The sequence below is a fragment of the Bombus pascuorum genome, chromosome 2 (genome assembly GCF_905332965.1).
Source record: "Bombus pascuorum chromosome 2, iyBomPasc1.1, whole genome shotgun sequence".
Taxonomy (NCBI): Eukaryota; Metazoa; Arthropoda; class Insecta; order Hymenoptera; family Apidae; genus Bombus; species Bombus pascuorum.
Window position 1 is genome coordinate 1,922,284 of NC_083489.1, and position 24,597 is coordinate 1,946,880.

General features: G+C 36.2%; 1 protein-coding gene across 2 annotated transcripts in view; it reads left to right on the forward strand.

Moving 5' to 3' along the window:
- Positions 1–24,597, forward strand: part of LOC132916311 (dipeptidase 1-like) — a 240,787-nt gene that overhangs the window by 183,880 nt on the left and 32,310 nt on the right. The gene's annotated exons all lie outside the window — the stretch shown is intronic.

Genomic DNA, 24,597 nt, shown 5'->3' on the forward strand with positions numbered 1-24,597 from the left:
AATATATATATATATGTAAACTCCCTAGAGTTCACGTGGGATAGGGACTCTTTGTTTTACGGGTAGCACGACTTTTTGTCTGACGGACAGAGCGACCCTCTTAGGGTTTTACGGACAACCATTTTTTGAGAGACACTCTTTTCTCAAACGGACGGACAGAGAGCAACATCAGAGACGGACAAGAGCACAGAATAACCATTTAAAATTTTGAAGACTGACGGAGAAAGATCGGTAGCTCAGGACGTTGAAAATCGATTCTCGATTTTCAGGTAAACTTTGTATAGAACTTGTTATTTCGCGTCTATGTAATTTATCGTTATTCATTGTTATAGACGGATATCAATTGTTGTTTATTTTTGTATTTTATCTAACTACTTTCACAATGCATAAAAGATATAACTTAGAAAAAACGAAGCTGGCACCTCGCTGGGGGTAGCCACCCACATGCTATATTTATTTTATTTTATTTTTTTCTCACCAATAAGATAACACTTTACCAAATGTCCTTCAGGACAAATTGTAAAAAAACCAAAATAAAAATAAAAAAAAAAACTTTCACAATAAAACTCGATTTTCAGACTTCAGAATCGATCACCTGAATTATCCCCAAGATTTACAATCTTACATATATAATATTATATTATACAATAATTAATTGTAAAAATTGTTAGGGGATTTTGAATTTAACCGATAAATAGAGGATACTTTGAAATAAAAAGTGCAACATTGAATAATTAAACATTTTTATTAGAACATCGATAAAAAAAGAATGAGAACAAATCTTGCATCTAACGATGCACTGTGTTTGCATCCATATCTTTGGGGGGTAATCTACGAACATTATTATAAACACAGCTTAGAAAATAATCGTAAATGCTGCTTTGTAATCGTATAATTGAAGTTAGAAGTGTGCAGATACCTTACCATTATATATACAACGAGCAAATACCGTTTACTAATATCTTCTACACGTTTCAACGATAAATTCTGGACGTTTTGTTTGCGACGAAACAACGAATGCGAATGGTTTGTTGAAATAAACGAAGCCTCGTTATAATACGTCGCTATCAACTGTTACCAAGGCGCCACGGTGGTCACCCGTGACCACCAATAAGATAAACGGTCCATCGAGGAAGAATGTTGTCTTACATCGTCAATTTATTATTATTTTGCCATTATATGCTTTGAATAATAAAAATACTCCCGTGGCATCCTGAGGGAAACATGTGATTTCGGCGTGGCATTTAAAGTGTTAAACGTTCCGTAGCCAGTGAAGCAACGTCGATTGCCATACAGAGAAGTCGTGAAGCTTCTGACGTACCGCACGCGAAAAAGAGAGACATCGGTCATGGCAGCGATTCTAAACAAAATACGATCACAGCGAAGAAAATCGCTGTTACGTTACGAAAATCCGTAAATTGTTTCTGGTTCATATCTTCCACTTCTACTTCCTTTTGCCATAAGTTAACGTTCCACGTACGTAAACCTTACTCGAGGAACGTCCTTTAAAATGGCGAAAACCGCGTGAAAATTCGTCCAGCGATTCTCGAGACTTGGTAACACACACAGACGTTTACTAGGAAGTTTATTTTATATTCTGTACAGGTGGATATCTTTTGTACCTCTAGCGTCTAAATAATTGAACAATTAATAAGATGCTTTTATTTAATGCTCCCTTTTAGATGCTTCCTTTAAGATACGTTAAAGAATAATTTGTATTACTGTCCTGTTTCTTTATTAAATTTTTAGTAATTTCAAGGAGACTACGTTCTAATATTTGCAAGCAGATGGAAGATCGTCAATGCGGAAGAATAAAATTACACTAAAATACAATACGATAAACTTGATTTTACAAATTTCTGGCTTACTAGAATTTATGTAAACTTGTCAGTATTTTTGCAATACGATATTGATCTCCTTGTCAAGGAGACTACGTTCTAATATTTGCAAGCAGATGGAAGATCGTCAATGCGGAAGAATAAAATTACACTCAAATACAATACGATAAACTTGATTTTACAAATTTCTGGCTTACTAGAATTTATGTAAACTTGTCAGTATTTTTGCAATACGATATTGATCTCCTTCAAAAATGTCTTCAAAAATGTTCGATTAATCCAATACACAAACCTATAGAGGCTTACTGAAATTTACGTAAACTTAGTATTTTCGTAATAGGATAAAATTTGCTATATGTCTTCAAAAATATCTTCAAATAATCTCATAAATAAATGTGTGGAACGGTTGGAAGAAAATTTTCTTCCTTTTCTTGGAATTTACATTTGAATATAAGTTCGCGATATTAAATTGCTCTGAGAAATTCAATTGCTCGTAGACTTGCAAAAATATATTTATATCCGAGGGAATTTGAATCTGCGAATAAAAAAGCGTACGTTACAGACAGGACGAAGGAGATGAGCAATAGTTCCGTTCTAACAATCGTTACATTCATCATTGACCATCTTCGTTCATTATTACCGTTCAGGTAGCGCAAGAAACGCTTTCAAAATTGAAATGCATTATTGAAAGCACAATGAAACGTTCAATTTAAATTCTGCAGATTGATCCCCTGGTCCGCACAGGAGCGTTAATTAAGGTTTCAATATTAACCAGGACGTGCATGCATCTTTGAACGGATCACGCGAGCCTACGTTCAAAGTGTTTGCGTTTTGGGACCTGTGACGCTCTTTCATCCTTCCACTTCACTTTCCGAGACACCCTTCTGCTTTCTACCACCTGCTTTGCCACTACAAAATTAAATAGTCTTTCGGTATCCAAACTAAAATTTCATACGACGTTTAACACGCGTCTCCTCTTTTAACAGTAACTTACGATCTTTAATAACTTATTAGGTTGTCCGAAAGTGTCTTTCTTTCGCAAACGTGCTTTTTACAACAATACACCTTCGTATAAACGTGAAACCAAGCCTGTGAAATGTCGCGGTGTTTGTCTCAACAGAACAAAGTGGATCGTAACAGTATCGCAAACCGATTGAAGGTTCTGAAAAGCCAATGATCGCCAACAGATTTAATTAATTTGTATATCGAAATATAAAAAAGTCACATTATACCTTATATTACGTACGAGAAAAATTACATTAATATTTATTCCATACATTGAAAAATGAATCAATCCCAAAAAGTAATTGAGAATCCAAATTAGAAATCTATCACAAGCTCATAACTCGAAAAAATCGTCGTAAATTCTTTAAAGAGACACCCTTCTGCCTTCTACCACTTTGTCACTACAAAATTAAACAGTCTTTCGGTATCCAAATTAAAATTTCATACGACGTTTAACACGCGTCTCCTCTTTTAACAGTAACTTACGATCTTTAATAACTTATTAGGTTGTCCGAAAGTGTCTTTCTTTCGCAAACATGTTTTTTACAACAATACACCTTCGTATAAACGTGAAATCAAGCCTGTGAATGTCGCAGTGTTTGTCTCAACAGAACAAAGTGGATCGTACCAGTATCGCAAACCGATTAAAGTTTCTGAAAAGCCAATGATCGCATACGAGAAAAATTACATTAATATTTATTCCATACATTGGAAAATGAATTAATCCCAAAAAGTAATTGAGAATCCAAATTAAAAATCTATCACAAGCCCGTAACTCGAAAAAATCATCGAAATTCTTTAAAGAGATACCCTTCTGCCTTCTACCACTTTGTCACTACAAAAGTAAATAGTCTTTCTGTGTCCAAACTAAAATTTCATACGACGTTTAACACGCGTCTCCTCTTTTAACAGTAACTTACGATCTTTAATAACTTATTAGGTAGTCCGAAAGTGTCTTTCTTTCGCAAACGTGTTTTTTACAACAATACTCCTTCGTATAAACGTGAAACCAAGCCTGTGAATGTCGCGGTGTTTGTCTCAACAGAACAAAATGGATCACACGTAATTCGACAAAATAATATAAAAGGAAAAACGTTGTTCTATTATTTCCTCATAAAACGAAAGAAGCTTCTCGGACAACCTAATAAAAACGAATTATTAAAAATTTTGTATCGTAGAATTGCTTCCTTTAGTTTATTTCTTTGTTACAATATTCACGAATTTTATTCATCTTCCAATTCACATCGTACTTCGTATCGTTTTTCGTGTTCGAATTAACAGCCTTCAATTAGTCGATTCCATCTTACCACTGTTTCGACGCGTGAAATCGAAAGAAACGATCTACGTTTTTCAAAATTTCTATTTTTACTTCCTTTAAAATTCCTAGCTTTCTTTTTTATTTAATCCATAAAACGCAAGCGGACCACGAAGAATAACCTGGAACTACAATCAGTCGTTGGAGATTCTCATTTTTAAGTGGTACTGGTCTCAGAGAAACGGATAAGGAAGGGACTGGCAAATGAATGATAAAAGGAACGAGCCTCCGGCAAAATCTTATCAGTTTTTCCGCCTTACTGGTTAGCCAGGATACTTCTAGGCTGTACTCTACGAATTTATCGGAAATCAAATTCCCCTAGCCCGCGGCCACTCGTCCAACTTTGGTTCACTGAATACGTATAACGAAGATGCAGTTTGCCAAGCTCCGTTTCAAACTCTTCCTAACGCACTGTCGAACGGACCGTAATCTGTGTTCCCGAGACAAAACCTATAATCGACATTCCCAACTAGTCGAAAGGAACAAGTTCTTATCGATGAAAATATAGAACGAATAGCAAATTCGTAGAAAAATAATTTTCCACTTGTTCCTTTCGTTTGTTCATATTTTTGGGGTACTTTTTATGAAACGAGCAATTACGGAAATTAGTTCGTTTGGAAGTTCTTCGAAACTTTTTGGAGGATTATCCGAGACATCGTCATTGGTTTTTTTATTATTATTATTTAATTTGTACTTTACAATTTGTCCAGCTGGACATTTGGAACATTTTCTAACTTAATTGCTAAATAACATTCGGACGGCTATCCCCAGCGGCTACCATCTTCAAGTTTAACTATTTTATTTCTCTAGTGAGGTCAGTGTAGTGGGGTATATTTAGATATGTGTAATTTTGTATACTACACTGGATTAGCCGCGTAGTAGTGACACACATATACGAATATGAATGTGTGTGGGAGTACGTGCATGCGCAGCGTCTCGTAAAACAGAAGAATGCAATTGTTCCGTACGCATGGTTGAAAATAGATGGTGAGACGCGTGCAATGCGTATCTACGAATATCTTGTACATCGCATATTAAATAAATCTGAAACTATTTTAATATCGTTTCTACGTCTAACGTGAGTGTTCCTACACATTTATTTCGGCGACTAAGATCCACAATTCTCAACTGGGTAATGGTGTATTTTTGTTATTTTATTTTACCAATGGGTGGGAAATTATTGGGGATCAGAGCGGAAATGAATCATTTCTTATAGTTTAAATGAAGATGATTTCGAGATGAATTATTGTTGAAATATGTATAATCTTTCGTGCTGGACTGGGTTAAATGCGTGTTAGAGTTACTTGTATGCGAGTATCAGTGTGTGGATACATGTGTGTGTAGCGTCAGAGCGCATCCAGGCCTGAGTTGAGACAAAGGACGATTGGCAGTTGTTAAGAAGCATCCAGAAGAGTCGATTAGCAGTCGTCGAGTGTAGAGAAAGTGAGGAGACGCGTCCAAGTATGTATCGAAGAATATGTGAGAAATCCTTCTAGTAACAAATATAATATTATTTAAATATTACATCCCAGTGTATAGTCAATGTTCCTTCAATATTATTTCGGCACCAAAGATCCACAATTCTTAACAATTATATTTATATATATAGTAACACTCTTCTACCTATATCAACATTTTTTTATTTTATTTTGGTTTTTTTTTACAATTTGTCCTGAAGGACATTTGGTAAAGTGTTATATCTTATTGGTGAAAAAAAAAAAAAATAAAAATAAATATAGCATGTGGGTTGGGCACCCAACGGGGTGCCAGCTTCGTTTTTTTCTAAGTTTTATCTTTTATGATCTATATCAACATAGTAAGAACAACGTTGAAACAACTTTTTGAAAATGACATAAGAAAGTAATTGTACGTTCGTATCCGTCAAAAAAATTGAAACTAGTTTTAAAAGAAATTTTCCTCCACCTATTCGGTGATAAATCATTTTCAGCCTCGCACGAATCTCAATAATTCTCGTTAATTTTTCCTCAACTGTGATTAAGATATCTCGCGTGCCTTTTTAAAAATAGAATTATATTATTTATTACCAATCTATATTTTCTATACTATTTATCATTTTTAAAAGCAAACCGGTTTGCCTCCTTTCGTTCGCGTGGCACGACATTCAACAGCACGTATGAAAAAACAGACGCAAAAGATGTCTCTGATTCGTCGTACGAACGATACGAAATCGCTGGATACCCGATCCGTGAATACAAACGAGTTAAAGTAAATGCGATCGATTAACTTTAATTCTTGGAATTTGCCGCATTTCAAATATTTAATTCCAACATTTAACGTTTGATTGGAGCGAGTTGGAACAAAGAGCGATCGATAACGAAAAACAAGAGACACGAACGGTGCTTCTCGTGCAACAGGGATCCCTCTGTATCGAGAGGTTGAACACGTTTCCAGTACTTTTATTCGCGATATTGCATCAAAGGATCCGAATGAACGCGGAATCGTGTTTGAGAAGATACGGAAAGCAGTCACGGAATCGAGTAATTCTTGCTTGCAAGTAACCGTCCAGCCAGCCAGCACAAATATTTCCTTTCGAGTAATAATATAGTAAGGTTTTCTCTTCTCTTTTTTCTTCTTTCCTATTCTTCGTTTATGTCGTCGTGTAGATCCGTCAATTCGCCGATAGCAAGAAGAAAGGAAGCTTGATCGAGAAAATTCGCGATTTAACTGCAAACAGAGCTGAAATTTCAGTAGAACGAAGTTGAAGCTCTGGGTTAAACCGATTTCAGGGTTCTTTGCTTCGTCGTGCGTCGTGCATTGGAAAAGTTCATTTTTTATTGGCTCCCCTTCCGTTCGCTAAATTTCCTCGACGTTTTTCGAATCTCGATTACATATAGTTTCCGTGTTATTCGATCTAATCCACGTCACGGTATCGTGTAATATACTTTGTTAATTAATAAAGTTATATGATCTACGCTGTGATTTATAGAGTTTATCGATCAATTATTAACCTAACCCTCGAGTAATAATATCGAATCATCGATGACCAGTAAACTTAGAGAGCTTAATTCTATCTTCTACACAATTCTATTTGTAAAACGAGAAACAGGAAGTAAGATTACGATTATCAATGGCTAACTATCGAACCAGACAAAACAACCGGTATTAGGCTTTGTTGTTTTCGCGATTAGAAACGCGCAAGTGTCTTTCATCGAAGACGAAAACATGAAACGTGATTTTCATTTTCGTCTTATCGTTCAAGTCTGATTAAGGATACGTAACATAATTTAGTTGTACGTATTAGAGCCGATACAAATTGCAAATTAGGTAGAAAAATTTACCGAATGTCCAGCTGGACAAATTGTAAAGTAGAAATTAAATAACTGAAAAGAAGAGGAAAAAAATTGTAAGTTAATACAAGGATCGTTAGTTTCTCTGTTTTTCGGAATATCACAGCTTCGTTTGAATAAATTTTACTTTTAATTAGTATTCGTCGTTTTGCCATTCTAAGTCCTACGAGAGTTCTCGAAAATCACGAATAAATCGTAATTGAACGAGAATCTCTTCCACGGCACAGACCACTAAACGAAATACAAAATTCAAAACTAAACGAATGATTTACCGCTCTCTCCGCTTCGATATCCAATTCTAAAGCCCCATACGCGCGTCCAGCAGAAAAGTTTCGATCGGTTGATTTACGATGAAATACGTACGCGCGTAAAGCATCGGAATCCAGCAGGCAGACCGGTTCTTCTTCTTTCAGCGAGAGAAAGAAAGAAAGAAAGAAAGAAAAAAAAGGACGGGGCAGGCGTCCACGAAATATTTCCAATCTCGAAGTTTCACGCGGAAAGTTGGCCGGTGTCGAGGCATCTTGCCTGTTCACCGTCACCCTCCTTGCTACTTACTACGTATGAATCTTCCTCCGACCAGTGGAATAACAAAGTTCTCGGCTCTCCTGGAAACTTTGCAACAGTTTTATCATTTTTCCCCAAACTTGCCTTGCCCCATTGTCTCTCTCTCTCTCTTTCTCTTTCTCTCCTTTCTTCTCCGTCCTTTTTTCTAGTCTCTTCGTTCTCTTCCGTTTCTCGTGCTCCATTTCGTTTGCTCGTTCGAAGCGGCAGAAAGAGAAGCAGGAAGAAAGGAAGGAAGGAAGGAAGGAAGAGATCGCGTGATTCAACAATGAGCAGGGGCGCCGCGGAATTGTTTCACGGGGGAAAAACAGGGACGAAATAAAAAGGTCTCGAGGGAAGCCGATGGACGGTGGCGGCGGGAAGTTCGTGCTTGCCAATGCTTTTTATTTTCCTCGCGCTACCTACAGTCGAAAATTAAACGAACGCGTTGTTTCTTTCCTTTGCCAACCTTTTTCTTCTTGCCTTTTTCCTTTCTTTTTTTGTTCTTTTTTTTCGTTTATGTCAGTGTCGCGTTCCTTTTTTCGGGACACTCGCTGCTTTTTCTCTCTCTCGTTTTCCTGTTGTTCGCGCCCGTTGACTTTCTCTTGGCTTTTTTTCCCCTCGGTTTTGTGTTTCGGAACGCGCATCGCCTACCAACTCCCGTTACGAGACGCGCCAACATTTTTCCGCGGCAGAGAGAAACCACGAACGACGGCTGTCCACGTTGAAAAGCCGCGCTGTATCGTTGGATATCGCTCCATCCGACGACGTAATTATCGTTCCGGGGAAAGTTTCATTATTTGCGAATGGATATACTTGTATTTGAGAGAAACGGACGTGGAACGCAGTCGCCAAATTTTTGGTACAGCGATTGGAACAGCTATTTTGAAATAAATTCCTGGAGTCTACTGTTCTGATATTTTATATCGTTGGACCTTGCGAGTAGCACTTTGTCGTAGTGAAAGAAGAAAATCTCACGAAGCAGAGAACGTCAAAGCCTACGTGCACGCGGTGGAAGATCGAGAAGATCGGCCGAGATATTCATCAAGTACAAGAGGATCGACAAACGTATCCGCCAACTGAATAATCGTGCTACTAAATAATTATGTTATTAGAAAACCGATAGTGCTTGCACAGCGCAATTGTGGCAGGTAGAAATTTCAGAAGCAAAGGAATAATCGAAAACGTAAGATCATAGAGTAGATGCTGTGGTAGGATACAGAACAATAGGATTTTCCTGGTGTTAAAAATATTTACCAAAGCGATAAATCGGCCGATGAAACGCATTTGTTCGAGAATATCAGAGACGTGAGAGAAAATTGTCAGAATATTTCGCGAATGAGAATTGCATTTTAAACGAGAAACGCATCACTCAAAGTTTTGGGCGGACGTATCCAAACATCTTGTAAAAATGGCTGTTTCAGACGAAAGAAGCGAAAAACAGAGAAGAAGAATATATGCGTGTGGAAGTTGATCGCGGGTTATTTCATAAACAAATATTGGTAGAATATTCGTAGAAACGAAACGGTTGAAAATAAGGAATTGGAAGAAAGAGAAGAGACGGACAAACGTAAGAATTAAAAAGTAAAAGTTTAAACAAATACATCGAAAAAATTATGATTTTATCGTATGGACCAGGCAAACAGAAGCAAAGAATGCTATAAGCTCGATGGATGAACGCGTTGTTCGTACGATACTATGATACTTAGTACTATAGTACTTGAAGATCGTCAAAGCCTACCATGTTTCACAAACAGCTGCCCATGTATCGATTTAAAAAAAAAAAAAAAAAAAAAGAAAAAGTTGCAGCTGCTGCGCACTGACTGGCAAAAATCGAAACAAGGGATCGTGTTCTCGCGTCCAGTTCGAAAAATGGTGAAACTATGAAAAAAAAGAAGCAAAAGGCGCAAACAAAAGAGAAACAAGGGAATGATAGCACAAGCGGTTTTCTTCTATTCGTTGGCAGCGTTGTTCCTCGCGATGCTATCTCGCGAAACGAGACCCAATGCTATCGATACTTTTTTCGGATCGCACACCAGCCAGTTCTGTTTGCCTCCCTTCTGTTTGTTTCAACAGGATCACTTGGCGGGAATAGCGTGAAAAATGAACGCTTACCAACGTTTTTTTTCTTCCCTGTTAGGGCAGAGAAATCGAGTTTTTTCGACATTTGCATCGAACTTTGATCGAATAGTTTTGACTATTTTAATCAAACGAATAGAAAGAATTTAATTGGATTTGTCGGAACAAGAAAATAAAACGGTTGTATCGTATTTGATCGATCTAGACGTATGCGGTGTATCTGGTAATAGTTCAAAATTGCTCTAAGAAGTTTAAAGCTTGAATTTAGTAAGTGGAATATGTTTTAAATTCTCTTCGATATTCGGTTGTTGGAAGTCACGTTAGAGGAGGAGAAATTTTCCGTCGTACGTTAAATCGATTATTTGCAAGTGACAAAGTTACATAATTTTATAAATAGAGAGACGTTTAAATAACTTTTTAGTAAGTTTATATTTGTAAAAATGTATCAAAGTTGCTTCTAGAGGTGTACGTTTAATATTCAAAAAAGATTGTATAGTTGTTAGAATAGTCTACGATTAATTAACAGAGTCCAAGATTGATATTCTCTGGTTAGAAAATAAATTGGTCAAAAAACATATTGTTGACGATAAAGTTATAAGAAATATTATTTAAAATAGCTTAATAAAATAGGACAGGAAATAATATTTCAGATGAAATTAATTTTAAACCATTCTACGATGTATCACGTGCGATCATAAAAGCGTTGAAGATTATGCACTCGAAGCACTTAAAGGATTAAACGCGCTGAATGGAATGGTTAAATTATTTGAAGCGAATATCATTGTGTAAACAATCGTAGAAGTTTTCATATTTACTCTTTCAATATTTGCTGTTCAACGTAGAAATTACAAATGAGAGGAAAATCGAAATCGTTCATAAAACGCGATAGACGCGCGAAAGTTTGACATTTATGAATAAAAATAATCGTACTTATAATCGCGAAGCTTGAGCATTTCACGTTTTCCAAATAACACGGTATTCTCATCCGACGAGCAATAACTATGTTTGCGTATTTTATGAAAATCCAATTTCATATCAAAATATACGTTCGATATTTTTCACATCCTGTGTTAACAAAGAAGTAATAAAACAATTGTTTTTTTTTTTTTTGGCAGTAACATATAATTTTTCCTAATAAAACACACACAATAACGTACAATTATTTTTAATCTCCTGAAATCGCAACGTCGATACGATAATATCGCGAAAACCTCGAAAAAGAAATATTCGAAAAACACAAAATGGTTGAAACGAGAACAGCGAAAAAATAGCGGAAGAAAAATAAATTCAAGGGTGGATCGAATATGGAAATAGGGATATTTTCGTTCGAGCAATAAACGAACGAATGCCTGGTATTTCATGACAATGGCCGACAAATTCATAATGGCACAACGCTGAAATCTATCTCAGACTGTAGGTCGGATTGAATTCTCAACGAGACCTTCTAACAAAAGAGAACACGAACGAAAGAAGATCGTCGAAATCCATGAATTTTTTCCCCTTGCCGTTTTGTGAATATTCTTTGTTCGACGTCAGAACATGGAAATTTCGTTTGAATCAGAATTTGAAAAGTACGGACGCGATGATACGACAGAAATCGCTACGTTGTTCGTTGAAATCAAAACTCGAGACCTGTATTTTTCGATGGTCTCGCGGCACGTCCGTTTATCTGCCACGTATCACGATTTGTTATTTCATCTCGTCGAGGCATTTGAACGAGAATTGGGGACAAAGATCAAAAGCCGCTTAATTTCTTTGTGCGATTCCGCACGGTGACGTTTAAGTAGATAATGTCACGTAAAATAATAATGAATTTAAGGAGAAAAGAAACTTTTATTTTTCTCTTTTGTTTACAATACACTTCCGAGCTCTAGACGTGACCGTTCAAGACTATCTGACTGCTCTACTGCTCTTACTGAGGAAAACTCGGTGTGGGTGTTCCCTTTGGAATTCAGAACGCGGATTCGTTGTCCACACTTTTTGGTGGAAAAGTGAGGGTAATGATCCGCGATGCCCATTGGTAAATGAATTAGGTAGTAAAGACAAGGAGAGCTAGATATGGCTCGTGGGCATCCTTGTTCATGGGAAAAGTCTTATCTTGCCAGACACCCGCTTTCTCCGTATTAGGTAAGAGCGTGCAACAAACATAAACCGAAAATGTTTACATGAAGGAAACTGAAACTGAACAGATTCGGTTTATGTCGTCTTCCTAGGCCTGTTGCGAGTTAATAGAACAATAGATAGGTCTTGGTGTCCGGACTACGGGGAATCTCGCAAGGACCGTCACATCTGGCGTGCCACATGGTAAAAAAGGAAAATTGATTCGTGACAATAACGTCGATGATTGGAGGAACAATCCTTCCAATTTTTCGTAAGTATCGTTGTTACACCACGAGGCTTAGTATAGACCGTATTTGCAACCGTCGCTCGCGATCCTACAGCGTCGCAGACAGATCGTCTTATCTGCCCAACGAAAAATATACAATGTAGCGGCAAGCGCATATTTGTCATTGTCACACACCTAAAAGGACCATCCGCTCAGTAACCAGATAGGCCGAACACCCCGCATATCGCGCCTGTTGAAACAATAACTAAACGAGCCCCCTCCAAAGGGACTACACTCTCGGCAGAAGGACCTTCCTGAACTAGCGTTAAGTCAGTCCGCTCTAGCATCTCGAATCAGTCTGTCTTAATATTTCGAACCACACTGTTGTAACCGTCACTCCGTCAGATTTCTACAATAAATACATTGTTGTATACAAAGTCTATTTTCTTCACCCTGTTTGTGAAAGAATCGTTTCGTTCGAACCGCAACGCGAGGAGATTACCGGCGATCCGTTAATTCCGCGATCTTTTGTGCCTCCGACGTGACATCATCAAGCGTCGAGCTCTAGAAACGTCGATTTCGGTCCGTTATTTCATCCACACGAAGAAGGTGGCATGCGTGATCATAGGCACGAACGGTGGCATGATCCGAGCGTAATGGGGGTCGTCTCCCCGAGAAGACAAAGAAATGATCGAAGGGCAATCAGTCTCTTTTGAAGACTCTAACTGCGTACATCGAGAGGTCTGACGAATAAAGTCGCCAAGTCCAACGAATCATAAAAGATATAACTTAGAAAAAACGAAGCTGGCACCCCACTGGGGGTAGCCACCCACATGCTATATTTATTTTTATTTTATTTTTTTTCACCAATAAGATATAACACTTTACCAAATGTCCATGAGGACAAATTGTAAAAAACCAAAATAAAAAAAAAAAACATTATTTCAACAACAATGATTATTTCGATCTTTGTCCACTGCATATGGCACTGTGATGTTTCAAGACGATGTGATACTGAATTTTATTTCACATTCAGCGATCGTATTCGACATTCGCTCATTACCCGCGTCATTTTCGCAGATCTTGGTTTCACAGCTTGTGAAGTCAATGAAATAAAGTTGTTTTATCGATGATGTAGTTTAGGAAGCTTCTGTATGATATTTTTGATACGATAAGATCACGATACAACGTTCGACTCTTTTATTATCATCTTCATAGATAATTGGACGATAATCGGAATTTCACTCTTTGTATTCTTCATCTTTTAGATTATGCAGGTAATATATATCTGCATAACGATAACTAACTATATCACACATCCGTAAAAAGGAATATTTAAAAGGAGGTTGTATGTGATTGTTCGTAATAAAGTGAAAGAAAATTCAGCAAAGTTGTTTAAAGAAGATACATTAAAAATAGTATGATCATTTATGATAAAAAAAAGAACACCGTGCAAGAACACGCGCGCCATATAGCAAAACTAAAAGTTGCAGGAGAAGAAGATTCTTATTCTATCTGATCCCTTTAAACTTTCTCTAAGAACGTTCTATCGCATCAAAAGTACGCTCGATGGTCGATGAGTGGGCAAAAATATTCTCTCAAAAGACAAAGTCACTTACGAAAGCGCTTAGTCGCTAATTAAAAACCTGTAAAATTTCATTATCTTTAGATGTACACGTTCATAAGAATTCTTCGTTAGGAGCCGGAGATTACGGACGAGATTAAAAATCTCCACACGCTGTTGTAAATATTCATAAGAAATTTATTCCTTTTATTCTGGTGTTTCAACCGGTGCTCCGACTTCTACTTTTGCAAATCTCAACACGAAACACGTTGTCGACGTTCTCAGGGATGGTCCCTCCGGCATCTACGTACCTTACCGTAGAAAATTTGTCCATCGGGCAAGACGGATCGTGATGTTTCAGGGACACACGTACAATCATCTTTGGACCTGGCGTCTTCGTCCTGGCTGCGCATCCGGGTCTCTGGAGAAATTTCCATGAAATACTGTGTAGACGGTCACGTAACGCGAATTGCGATCGGAGAAATTTCCAATTCGTTTCCCTTATGCGCAGGCATTTACTCTTAGATTTCCACTTACTTGCATCCACTTTATCGAGCAGCTCCGCACGTGATTTGGTAATTCGAAAATATTGCTGGAAAAGATTCAAGTCTGTAAAGAATGCAGAGTAGCATGGTATTATAAAAAACATATTATTGTTATTGATAATTATAATATTATTATAATTCTGTATTATTATAATTTTCTCAAGCACCGAAGCCATCGACAGTATAAAACAGTATATAAACAGTATTATAAACGGTAGACAGGCGACGATGGCTTCAGAGCTTTCAGTCATAGGGTAACATTGCTAGTGACACGTCGGAGACACAAGAAATCACGAAATCGATAGATCGCCGGTAATCTCCTCGCGTCGCAGTTCGAACGTTTCACGAATTTTTTTTTATTTGCGTTTAATTTACAATCAATTCTCGTAGAGAATTTTAAGTAAATTTATCTGGCGTGGTACTATGACACGATTAATAAGTGTTCATAGTATGTTTGATTCTGCTTGAATCTAGTGCTTAGGTCTAAGGTGTAATGTCTTTTTAGCCTGCGGATCTGCTTCGACGCGTCGAGTAGTTGAGTAATTAGAGGGTTTTGGTGGTTGTTAACTCTTGTGCTGTGTCTATTGCTGAATTTGGATATTTCTTCTTTGACCGTGGGTATCTTGAGGTCGTGATGTATCGTCTCGTTGGTGACGTACCAAGGTGCATCTATTAGAGATCTTAAGGTTTTCGATTGGAATCGTTGGAGAATTTCTATGTCGGAATTACTCGCTGTTCCCCATAGTTGGATTCCATAGGTCCAAACAGGTTTTAATATGGCCTTGTATAATGTAATTTTACTTTGCGTGCTTAAGTTGGAACGTCAGCCGATGAGGCTTCACGAATAAAGCGAAGAAATTGAACTTCGTATACGATAATGGAATTTATTATATAAATCCAACAGAGTGACGGTTCATGGTGTTACAACAGAATAATGTGTCGAGCGCTAATTTAGGAGGGCTTTTATATCGAGGTTTTAATACCTTTGGGGGGGTTATCGTCGGGTGTGTATCAGAGGCGGCTGTTTCGTTACTGTCTGGTTATTGTTTCGGTAGCTGTTGTATGCAGGATGTTTCGTCTACCTGATTACTGAACGGGTGGCCTTCTTGAGCGTGTGACCTGCGTGCGGATCTGTACCAGCTCAAGTTATAGTCCTACTTGTACTTACACTTCTGTATTAAAGTATATTTTCTACTTTACAATTTATCCACACGTTCCTTTATTCACACATCTAATAACTCAACATCGACATTATCGATGAAGGTATTATTATTGTTATTAACATGTCAATTTTATACGATCGTGATTGTTTCGACGAATTTTTCGTTAAATATTAACCAATCCTTTTAGAATTGAACGTTCCATTCAATTAGACTGGTTGTTTTCTTCGCCGATCGGTTAACTGAAAATCATAGTGATGTAATTCGGCCCATTGTCAGTTTTGACAAAACAGTGTTCTCTGGGTTTTTAGAAAAAATACCTTTTAAATCACAAACACATTGTATTGTACAAATAAAGTTATCAATCAATTGATAAAACCAGAAGAACGATACGTTTCTGTATTAATAACTGTGATTTCTATACGCGTTTTTGGATTAGTTTCACAGATCGGTATGCGTGATCACACAGCCGTGACTCCTAACAGTGCTAATTTTTTTTTTCTTTTTATCATTTAATTTATACTTTACAATTTGTCCAGATGAACATTTGGTAAATTACAGTGCTAATGAAATTTCAAAACGTTTTACTTAACGCATGCATATAAAGGCTTTCTATATGGCGAATACTCAGATACTTTGAATGATACGAACGTAAATTCCTCGGTAATAGGAACAGTGTGATGGTTTACGATTTTGAAAACTCGCCTCGAACCCGTTGTACTTTTTCCCTTCGAAGTGGGCCGACTTTCGAAACGGACGCAGAGAGCCACGCGGTAAATTACGCTTCTACTTGCGAAGTTCGACGGAACAAATGCTGGTGAAATAAGAAGGGAAAAAAGGCGATTAAAAATAAGATCGCCCTTTAAGATTTTTTTACGGTCGCCAGCCGTAGCAATCGTGCAATTTCGAACGTTACGAGGCTATTTCGTAACAAAGCGCTTAAGTTGCTCGTATTCTGTCTTCGCTGTTTCGCTTTCTCCGTTACGATGGTCGTTGCTGTCGGTGAAACGTGCAGAAATAGGCAAAGATTACGCGTCTACGCGCAAACGACTGTTTCACTTTCTTCTCGAGTGGAACGCTGTTAAAAAGATCGTAGAATAATTCTTCTGGGTCGTTGATCGGTGACCTTGGAGAAATGAAATGAAACGAAATGGAATGGAACAGGTATTATAAGAAGGAAAAAGCTATTCTACGCTCGACCAAGCGTACCGCCGTACCTTGAGCGTTCTATGGTTATTATCTGTGCAATATGCACGTATTAATTGAACTTAATTACACTTCGTTCCTGTTTCAAAGATACTGCGATTATATTAAATTTGATTCTCCTCTATCGCATCGAAGGTAATTAATTTTGGAAGGCAATCGAAGGTAATTGATTTTATTATAATAGCTTCGGAGGATGTTTTTATTACAAATTTCTTATAAATCAGATATTTGGTGATCTTAAAAGAATATTCTTGCCACGATAAATGCTACTTGATCTGTGGATAAGAGAATCTTGTTTGCGTCCGTTGTTTTGAAGCAAACAATCGGTTTAACCGATTTCGTGGAAAGCACAGTCGGGATGGAAGTGGCAATTTTTACAATAAACCAGGAAAAAATAGATTAAAATTGGTGCTGCGCATAGGGAAATAAATTAAAATTCACACCGACTGCAGGGAAATAATCTATTACAAAATTGGATACCAGTAACGCAAACCGATTAAAGTTTCTGAAAAGCCAATGATCGCCAACAGATTTAATTAATTTGTACATCGAAATACAAAAAATCAGATTATACCTTATATTACGTACGAGACAAATTACATTAATATTTATTCGATACATTGGAAAAGTGGATTAATCGCAAAAAGTAATTGAGAATCCAAATTAGAAATCTATCACATGCTCGTAACTCGAAAAAATCGTCGAAAATTCTTTAAAGAGACAACGAATTCGATTAACTGTTACATCGAACCATAGACAAATTAATTAAAGCTTACGCTATATATAGATAAACGAATTACACGCGGAAAAATAATTTCAAACTCGATATTAATTCGATCGAATAACTTCAAAAATATTCAAAAAATCATCAAAAGTTTCCAGCTACTGACAAATCCTATTGACTTTTGCCGAACCATCGAACGACAGATTACAATCTACGCTATACACTGGCAGGCAAATTAAATGCAAAAACAGCAATTTAAAATTTATACTACTATCAGGGCGATGAATCGATCACGAAAAGATAATAATCTTAAATTCGCATAAAATTAGATGCGTCACGGTCCTAACCACAACTTTCGAAGCAAAGTTTTGCTTGGAAAAGCATTTGGCGACAAAACCATAGCCCCATAGATCTCGATGGGGGAGCTCGTTTCGTTTGTTTTGCCCTCGTTTCACGGTCGAGGCTTTTCGTACAATCGAGGCTTTGCCTCGATCCGCAAAATTGCTTCGTCAATTATGAAACGAACAATACTCGTGGCTCGTAGAACGGTCGGATCGAAACGCTCTATAAACGTGACCGGTGACCTGTACGTTTGCCTCTGAACGAAATAAACGGGTGTGCGTTCTTCGATTTCGAGTCGGAGGAAATCGCGAGGCTAATAAAGCCGAGGCTCCGGGCGTTATTTTCGTTCGGAAGAGTCGCAATTTCCACGCGATAATTCGATGCCTGGCTGGCCGGCCGTTAAAACGTCGATTAAACGAGATAAACGCTGTTTAAACCCGATAACCGACATCGCCAAGTTTACGAGTTTCCCTGCAGCTTTCTGTCGAGCTATCGATAAAACCGCGTCAAAGTGAAAACGTATTGCCTTTCCGCCAGTTCGCAAAGCTTGCGTCGAATTTACGAAAGCGAATTCGTTTCGATGGAACCGAGGAAATTTCGATAATAGCGTCGTTCGCTAAGTTATTTGGCATGCTTTCGATAATTTCTGTTCGCGTTTCAGCTTTTTTTTAGCGCCACTTTTCCTGCCGAGAGTTTGCCATCTGAATGCCGCAGAAAATGTTGCTATGCTATAGCATACATATAGCAACAAATATATATATTTTTTAATGGACCATGTTAGTACGTACTTGATGAATATTTTGCGCAGAGAATGTTGCTGAAATACAATGAAAATTAAAATGTACTATCGCGCACTGGATACGTGTACGCGATGTGTAATAAACAGATTTTACTAAAATAAAACAAGTATTAAAATATGGCATTATACGTGCGGCAGATATATGCATTTAACGAATAATTACATAGAAAGCTTCGTTAGAATAAAACGAAGATTAAAATATGCTATTAGGCGGCGGATATGCGTGCTTAATGAATAAAATATAGAAAATTTTGCTGGAATAAAATGGAGGCTACAGTATGCTATTATACGTGTTTAGTTGAGAGCGATACTCCTTTCATTCCAGAAGCGTTACATTCAAACAAGGAATTTTTCACGTGTACAGAAATATAGAAAAATATACACGCCATTGGTTATTGCGTGGTTTCGTACAACGAATTTATACAAATTTGATGCATCGCACGTGTAAAAGCTACTCTTTGTGGAGAGCTTTAAAACGTGTCGTTACAAGCCCATTTGCAATGATCATTTATATTAAAATGTTATCATGAAGATGACAAAGAACCGTAAATAATAATTCCAAATTTTTTAAACAATAAACAACAAACTTCATACCTTTGGTTTTTGTTATAACTAAACTAATGTAGAAACTCGTGAAACAATCTGACGATCTTTCTAACAAATATTTCTAGGACACAGGAATTTATGAATTAATTTGATATTTTTCCTAACGGATGTTTCATATTGTTACGTTATGCCATGCTTCATATTTTTAACTTGTAATCAAACAGACGCAGAAATTTATGAACTAATTTGATATTCTTTCTGACAGGTGTTTCGTGTTATTACGTTACGACATACATCATATATTTATGTTACAATACAGGCCGATATAATCAAACAGACGTAGGAATTTATAAACTAATTTGATATTCCTCCTAACAAATATTTCGTATTATTACATTACGTTACGCTTCGTATTTTCACGTTATAATCAAACAAACACAGCTCCTAATTTGATATTCTTCCTAACAGGTGTTTCATGTTATTACGTTACGTCATACTTCATATTTTTATCTTGCAATACAGGCTGGTATAATCAAACAGATGCAGGAATTTATGAGCTAATTTGATATTCTTCCTAACAAATACTTTCTATTATCACGTTACATTTTTATAATTCTTATAATCAAACAAACTACTAATTTGATATTCTTCCTAATAAGTACTTCCTATTATCACGTTACATTTTTATAATTCTTATAATCAAACAAACAACTAATTTGTTATTTTTCCTAACAAGTACTTCCTATTATTACTTTATATTTTTATAATTCTTATAATCAAACAAACAACTAATTTGATATTCCTCCTAACAAATACTTCCTATTATCACGTTACATTTTTATAATTTTTGTAATCAAACGAACACAATTAATTTGATACTCTTCCTGACAAATACTTTCTATTATCACGTTACATTTTTATAATTCTTATAATCAAACAAACTACTAATTTGATATTCTTCCTAACAAGTACTTCCTATTATCACGTTACATTTTTATAATTCTTATAATCAAACAAATAACTAATTTGTTATTTTTCCTAACAAATACTTTCTATTATCACGTTACATTTTTATAATTTTTATAATCAAACGAACACAATTAATTTGATACTCTTCCTGACAAATACTTCGTACGATTGTGTTATTTTGCGTTTCATATTTTTACATTCTATTCGGACACGCAAAATAAAGAACTAGTTTGACGTTACTCTTACGAAATAGAGGAATCTCGGGCAAACTATCGAGTTTCCTAATTAATGGCTAGCGGAAAACAAACACCGTTAAGACGTCTCTCGCAATTCCTCGATTTGGAATCGCGACACCGAGATTCCTCTTCGTTCGAGCAACAAACCCTTGCATCACGCGCAATAGCGATATAAGCAGGAAGCATCCATTCCAAAATCCACGACTTATCAAAATTCCAAAGGTACGCGACACCGCTGCCGCGTACAGGCCACGCATAAAGCATAAAAGCCCGCCACGCTGGCGAAGGAAACGGGTTAAAACAAAAATACCTCGCCTCTGGGGCTTCAGAAATATATTTCTCCGGCGTGTGCTTGTCTCCCGTTGTGCAGTCTCGAAGTAGCTGTCTCGGCCAGCAAAGTGATAAATTCGTAGAACGCATTAAATTTTGGCTTGTACGTTCGAGGTAACGATATATAAACGATTCGAGGGAAACGATCGAAATACAGTATCGAAGAAGGAGAAGAAACAGAGGAGAAATAAATAGCGAAGAATAGAGGAGGAGAGAAAAAGAAAAGGGAAATCGTTGGCTGACTTTTCGGACCGTTGTAACTACCTCATTGTGGTTTCACGGAATCTCGTCTCGATGCCGGTCATCGATTCGAACGTAGATCGATCGAGATCGTTCTTTGTTCGCAGAAACGTCCCTGACTTTCTTCGAGCATGTTCGCTTAATACCACCTTTTATTACGCTCGATATTTGGATGCTGGCCAGTCCTCAATGTCCATCAACGATAGAGATGGAATTTTCTTCTAGTTCCTTTGATTTCGTGCGCCTTCTCGTTTCATTCGTGTAGTAAACTGTTCGAATTTAATCTTAAAGTTAAGATTAATAATCTGTGCAAGACACGATGTTTACGTTGAAATAATATTCGGTGATATTTATTAAACAGAACTACAGAAGCAAATGTATATAAACGAGTGATATAATTAACAGCGTATGGAGATTGTTGATCAGTTACCCTCAGACTAGACATAGGTAGTGACCCATGATCCCTTAAGTATTTTGAACCCCACTCCCTATACAGTAATGAGTATGACCTGTGTAAGTGTCCTGTTCAAATGCCTGTGAGGATGTCTGTGTAAGGGTATTTATACCTATGCGTGAAATATCATTGTATTCCAACAAATACGTTTTCCCAAACAATCACAACAATAATCTCCAAATCGTTATACCCACAATTTGTGGGACATGCACTTATTATCAGAGTCATTCATGGGGAGGCAGTTCATTTTAAATTCGAGACAATGATTCGGACGACCTAATACATAAAAATCCGGAATCTACATGTAACGAAGAATTTATAAACACATAGATAAGTTCTTTTATTTGTAAACATAATAGATAAGTTCTCTTCGCATCTTTAGCTTGCAAGCGTAACACGCAACTCGTGCAGAGCGTAAAGCACCTAAAAGAAACTCCCATATAAAATACTGTCAGAATTTAATCTTGAAGTTAGGATTAATAATCTGTGGAAGACACAATGTTTATGTTAAAATAATATTTTAAGAACCTGATGTATATAAGCGAGTGATATAAGTAACAACGTATGTAAGAATTGTTGATTCTTGGCCAGTTACTCTCAGATTAGACTTAGGTAGTAACCCATGATCCCTTAAATGCTTTGAACCCCACTCTCTATACAGTAATGAGTATGACCTGTGTGAGTGTCCCGTTCAAATGCCTGCGTAGGTGTTCGTGTAAGAGTATTTGTGCCTATGCGTGTAATATCGTTGTATTCCAATACAAACTTCCAAATAGTAGACTGCGTATTTGTATGTTAATTTGTATTTCCGTAGACGCGGCAAAGAAAACAGAAAGTGAGCAAATAATCGCTGTATCTGTTAATATCGTTTTAAGCAGAATCGTAAAATTAAAATTAAAATCAAACTGTAGAAAATTATTAATTACTATTAATTACTGTTGATTATTAACGATAACGGATACGATCGAATTTAATATGATTCAAGGAACGCAGTTTTTCGAAGAATTAACAAGACGATTTCGTAAGATTATTACGGCTACAGATTTTCTTGCTGCGTTAGCTTTGGAAAATGAATTTCCTCGCGTCGTATATTACGAGTACTGATTTTTGATAATTCACGTTTAGTAGTATTTGATCTCTTGTAATTACAAAGTCTTTTTGTTTTAGATTATAATCAAAGTCTGTGAATCGGGGATATTGGAATTTCCGTTCTTTCAATGCTATACCTTTGCATTTTTTGATCTGCGGAGTCTCCATATGAACGAATGCTTTAACACGCGGTGAAGGAATAAAATCGTTCGATCCTTTTATCCCTGAAATTAATCATCAAGTTACATTTTACCAAAATTAAAAAAGATATCTGAATACTTTTAGACGGTGGCATACCTGCAGAATGTTCCTTTGAAAAGATCGCGTCCAATTATCACGAGAACTACGTGTTTCAGGAAAAAATAATTTTGCTTCTTCTCCTTCGAACGTAACAAAAAGTTTAAAAGAAGCTAACTTTTTATTTCAAAAAGTATCTATCGAAATGAAGTCGGATAAAAAAAATTTTTCCCGTAAAAGTTTCTTCCTTTTAATCGTGGAATAAAAATCTGTAAAGTAAACGTATAAAAAAATAAATAAATAAATAAAACCTTCGAATAATTTTCCGCTCGAAACCGCGAAACTTTTCTTTCAAACATCTTTTCCTAAAATGCGTAACTTTCCAGATAATCGGACGTGAGGTTTTCAAACAAACACCCTGTACATCGGCGAAGTTAACGAATGGAGGAAGCTGCACGAAGGTCTTTTACGATCTTTTAATAAAAACGTCCGGTGGATGTAAATCGCGAGACGATTCGTATCGATGCCAAATCGTGAGATTTTTCGACGTTGGACGACATGTAGTCGTCGTAGAAGCTAGCCGATATTGGAATTTTTACGAGGGGGTGTTAATCGGGAATGGAGAAGGCGGATCGAGAGGAGGATCTTGTCCCGAATGGAATTCATTTTCGAGGATTCGGCGTTACCACCTGGGGACTTTGATTAAATTTTATTTATGTTTTATGCACGCTTGCCGACCGGTTTTTCGACGTTTCTATCGTTCTTCGTTCTGCCAGAGCCGAAAGAAGGCGGAGTGATTTCCTGTTAGACAAATTTAATTCGTGAGAAAGCGATAGAATTGCTTTTATCAGCATGTTGGAAGAAAACGAGAATAAAATGATACAATCGCGAGATCTGAATTCTTAATTTATTAAATTTAAGAAGCTTCTTTTAATAACGTTAAACTTACTTTTAATAGTTTTGCTTTTTCACTCCTTAAATCGCCGATGTTTGAGTTTTCTTCCTGCGTTATTAATATTCTTGAGTTTTAGGATCCTTGAAAAACTATTTCCGTTAACTCTTCTGTTATGTAAAATACATGGTATTGGTAGATAATATAGTATATAAAATACAATATTTATTATAATATTATTTTATATTTATTAGAATTGATTAGATCATTTTATATATTTATTAGGATTAATTAGATCATTTAGGATAAACATTCTTGATTTTTAGGGTCCTTTAAAACCTGTCTCTGTTAATTGTTCAGTTATATAAAATAATAATTATGATAAATATTACAATATTATTACAATATTTATTATAATATTATTAATATCCTTGATTTTTAGAGTTTTTCAAAACCTATCTCCGTTAACTGTTCTGTTATATAAAATAATATTATAATAATATAATAATATTTATTATAATATTACAATATTATTACAATATTTATTATAATATTGTTAATATTCTTGATTTTTGTAGTCCTTGAAAACTTATCTTCGTTAACTGTTCTGTTACATAAAATAATATTATAATAATATAATAATATTTATTACAATATTACAATATTATTACGATATTTATTATAATATTATTAATATTCTTGATCTTTAGAGTCTTTCAAAACCTATCTTCATTAATTGTTCTGTTATATAAAATAATATTATAATAATATAATAATATTTATTACAATATTACAATATTATTACAGTATTTATTATAATATTATTAATATTCTTGATTTTTAATCTTTCAAA